This window comes from Condylura cristata, unplaced genomic scaffold, assembly GCF_000260355.1.
Source record: "Condylura cristata isolate star-nosed mole 26May11 unplaced genomic scaffold, ConCri1.0 scaffold00036, whole genome shotgun sequence".
NCBI classification, from domain to species: domain Eukaryota; kingdom Metazoa; phylum Chordata; class Mammalia; order Eulipotyphla; family Talpidae; genus Condylura; species Condylura cristata.
Window position 1 is genome coordinate 13,257,288 of NW_004567137.1, and position 4,939 is coordinate 13,262,226.

The following is a 4,939-nucleotide window of genomic DNA, read 5'->3' on the forward strand; positions in this document are numbered from 1 at the left end:
ATATATAATGGAATACTACTCAGCCATCAAAAAAGATCAACTCCTGACATTCGCAGCAATATGGATGGAGCTGGAAGGTTTATGCTTGGTGAAATAAGCCAGAAGGAGAAAGAAAAACACCAGATGATTTCACTTATAGGAGGAATGTGGGGGGGGGAATAAGGATCAGGAAAAATAATAATAAATAAACAATTAACAGGTAACTATAAATCAGAGCCACTTTACAGGAGAGGGGGAAGGAGAGGGATCAAAAGGAGAGGGAAGAAAGAACACAAGCCTCTATGGTGCTAATTCATGGATGAGTTGGTGATGGGACTTCTATGGGGACTACACCTGAGAGGAGAAAGCAAACATTGTACAAAAATGCACAGTGACATAAAATACATATAAATAAATAAATTTTAAAAAAGAAGAAAGGAAACGAGGCAGAAGGTGACTCAACGTGTGAGTGAGTACCCTGGGCGGCTGCTCCCTCCTCCCTGTGGAATTTATTTGCAGGCTAAGCCAAAGTGGAAATGGGATAATCCCCATGTCCCCAGGGTATATGCTGCTGCCTGGAATTCAGATGAACAAACTCTGTGAACTGAAAACTCCAGCCACAGCCCTGATACCTCGCAGACACCTGTCAAGCCAGAAATCCTGTCTGTCCTCTCTCTCTCCCTCTACAAATTAAATAAAGCCCGGTTAAACCTTACACCATGGTACATCATGGATGGTTGCCCATGGTGGGGAGGTGGTGGGGAAGGGGTTTACACATTGGGTCCCCCCCCCCAGTTGATCTAACAGATCTTTGTGGGATCCTTCAGTGTGTTTGATATGTTAAAGGTTGGTATGGTTTTCTCTCAAACCTGTAGCTAAGTATGTCCCCATGTCAACTAAAAATGTCACAGATATTTACTATCCAATAACCTGTTCAAAATGTTTACCAAATCAAAATAGTTTTTCAACTTAAGAAATCTAAATATTATTGCTGAATTTTACCTGTGACAACCAGGATTCCAGCCAGAGAGAGGGGCCACTGTCAGGGCCAGCATCTGCACAAGATACTTCCAAAAGTTTGGCTCATTGGCGTCTCAACTGATTTCAAAAAATCCGCGAGTTTCAAGTAAAATTTCTTTAGGTGTCAGCATTTTATGATGAATAAACAACGGCTGTTTGTCATTTTCTATAGTTTTTAACAATTCTGCCATATTTTCTGGTCATTTGTATTGTTCATGCTTATAATTCCTCTCCAGGGATTACAGTTTAGATATTTAATCAACCACACACTTTCTGAATTTGGAAACTATCTTTAATCCAGATGTAAATAAAATTACATCTAAACAACAGGAATATTACTTTATTAAAAAACTACCACTCTATCACTCATATCTACCTAAAAGTATTAGCAACTTAAAATATCAATCAGGCCCTCCCTGGTGGCGCAAGGGGTTAAAGCACAGCACTGCAAGTGGGTTGCAACCCCTTCAGTATGAGTTCGAACCCCAGCCCCGGAGGTGACCCACATGGCTCAGCAGACCTCTCCTGACCCGCCCACTGCTCCCCTCAGCAGTGCACTTCATCAGTCTGTCTGTTCTGCTCCCCACTCTATCTTGGGTGAGTCCTCTTACTGTGCCTGCACCCCAGTTCTGTATGCATAAATAAATAAATCATAAAAAATAAGTTACTTAAAAATAAAATTACTATTTAAAAAAAATCAACCAGTGTTTTTATCAGATGGAAACACACAAAACTACATAAGACTTATAATCACATTAAAACATTGCTTCTTGGTGATGGGAAACCCCAGGGGATTGCAACTGAGATGGAAAAATGCACAAAAATATGTAACTGAGATGGAAAAATGCACAAAAATATGTAAAAATAAACTATTATAAATAAAATAAAGTAAAAACATTGCTTCTCTGTGCTCTAGTGTACAGATTTAATGAAACATAATGGAATACAAGAGGCACAATGTTATATCATTTTATTTATCATTTTATTATTAAAAATCTAATCCATGCATCTTGGAAGAATTGTTTTTAGCAGCTTTATGATTTGTCTTCTTTCTTACAACCTAAGATACTACTCAATAGATTATTATAAGGCTCTTTCACTAATAGTTGACAACTTGGAAGGGACTGATTAACTTTTGTATTTTTCCTTTAGAAATATGTGAGGGGGTTATTGACAAGATATGTTATTTTCTCTGGTATGTTTTTAATTTGGAAGGTTTTAAGTTTTCATTTGTAAGGATTTCATTACAAATTATCTGCCAAATCTACACATCCACTAAGCTTTGCAGATTGTATTAAATCCTATTTAAATGATCTTTACTCTAAGGCCTTGCATCTACTTTTTAGAATTTTTGTTTAGCAGCAATACTATTCTCAATATTAGCAGATTTACACATCCAGATCCAGTAGCTGAACTTGTACAAAACTGTATTTTCTATACCAACTGCTTTCTTTTTTTTTTTTTTAAGATTTATATTTATTTGTGCATACAGAACTGGGGTACAGGCCAGACTTTCAGGGGCAGTGAGAGGCTTCACCAGAGACAGAGTGGGGAGCAGATCGACAAAGTACACTGCTGAGGGGAGCAGCGGGCGGGTCAGGAGAGGTCTGCCGTGCCCCGTGGTCACCTACGGGGTAGGAAGGAATCGAACTCATGAAGAAGTGGCTTTAGCTTCTCAGTGCTGTGCTTTAACCCGCTGCGCCACCAGAGAGGGCCCACCATCTGCTTTCTTTTAAAATGACAAAACATCCCAGTATAAGTGCAATGTACATACTGTTCCTAATTTTTAATAGTCACCAAGTGTCAGATAACCCAGGCTAGGAAAATACCCTGACCGTTTCACTCATCTGTGACACCCGATGGAGAGCCTTTTTGCTGACCCAGACAAAACACAGTGGTACTTCCAACAACTACAAATTATATTAAAATAAAATGGATGGTAAATGGATCAAATTAAAAATTATATACTAGAAAATCATTTGAGAAACCTGGTGTAATCTAGTGCAAAATGAAAATGTAGTTGTCCTGCCTAACCCTGGTAAATCCATTGCCACTTTCCACGGGTCCCAGCCCGAAGCAGAGGGTGACCCCAGGCAGAGAGTGCTTGCTGTCACAGGACAGTGGCTGAAACAGAGAAGCCAGGTGATCAGAGCACCAAGAGGAAGCAGGAGTTGGTGACTGAGAATACATCACACGGAGGCAGGGAGGCAGGACCCACATCAACTGGGGCTGTGGAGCCCAGCCCACGACTGTCCCATCTGAGTTGACTTACAAGACAGAAATGTAAAGAGAACATTAAGAATTTCAAGATGGCAACCCCGGTGCATGAAGCTTGAGCACAGGACCCTTCTGCATGGCGGATCCCATGCAGCCACATTGGTGGCACCCCCTGAAGCCAGCCCTGTGGATGTCAGCAAGCAAAAAGAGTAAATGATCCCTTCCAGGCCAATGCACCCCATTTCACACAGCCAGGTAGGAGAGCTGTGGCAGGATTTGTGGCAGGATGAAGAACATGCACACTTATAATCTACTAAAGTGGTCGCGAGGCCAAGTCGAGGGGCCTGTCACTCTCCAGGGCTGTCCTTAAAAGGAAAGAGGGTCAGGCCAGGCAGCCAGTTGGCAGCATAAAGGAGACCGTGAGCCCGCAGTCCTGGCTATCTCCCGACATGTCACCCCTCAGTGCCTCCCTCATGTCTCAGGGCTCTGGCTTCCTTATTGAATGCTTTATGTTGCAACGTTGGCTTCCTCACTCTTCACAATTAATGAAAGAGTAGACAAGGTGACCGCCAACATTCCCTCCAGCTCTGTTTCCAGAAGAAAACAATCCAAATAGGTGTTTGGCCAAAGGCGGTTGGCCTCTTGCCTGTTTTATCTCCATTTTTAATGAACTCGTTGTAATCGATATACTTTGATTCATCAAAGCCATATCTGAGCCGTTGGGTGTGATGTGGCCACATAAAAGCCCAAAGAAACAGATGTGAGTAGTTTGGTAAAAGAGGGCCCTCATTTCCTGAAGGCCTAGCAGCAGCTGGGTTGATGCTAGAAGCCCAGATTTTAAAATAACAACAATTAATACTTGAAACAGGGGCTTTTATCTGAGGTGCTCAAAGGGCTTTGTGGTCATTAACCCATTAATTCCCCTGCCTCTGGTCAGGAGCAATCTCCTCAGAAGACAAGAACGCCCCACAACAGTGAAGAATAAGCATGACTAACAGGCGGGAAGCAGGCGGGTAGGGGGAAGGGTCATGGAATAGCTATCGTGGAAGAATTGCCTAGAAGTCTCCTGTTGTGCTGACAGCAATTTCACTGTCACCAGGGTCCTCTCACGATTCTCATGGACAGCACACTCTGCCATCTGGCAGACCCTTTCCCTTCATGTAGAGGTCAGATTAGCCTTTACAGCTTCAGACAAACCACATTTATGCCCCAAGCAAGTAATAAAGGGGAGAACGTTCTCCTCTCAAGGAGAAAAGAATGGCTTTTCAAAGGTAAGGCATCTCTGTTGCTAAAGCACCTCCTTAGAAGCAACCTGTCTAGGCTTTGTGAAGGGCCTGACTTATTATTATTAATTTTTATAAATGACTTTGTTGTAGTCTTTTTTTTTTTTTAAGAATACAGAACTGTGGTACAGGCCAGAAGTGCAGGGTCAGTGAGAGGATTCGCCAGAGACAGTGGGGAACAGGATGATAAAGTACATTATTGAGGGGAACAGGGCAGGATAGGAGAGGTCTGGCAAGCCATGTGGATCAGCACCCTGATCAGGGATTGGACAAGCACTGAAGCCGCCACAGCTAGCTTTACAGTGCTGTGCTCCACCCAGCTGTGCCACCAGGGAAGACCTGGGCTAGTGTTCCAGGGCCCTTCCTGGTAGCGCAGTGGGTTAAAGCACAGCACTGAGAAGCTAAAGCCACTTCAGCATGAGTTCGATTCCCGCCTGCCC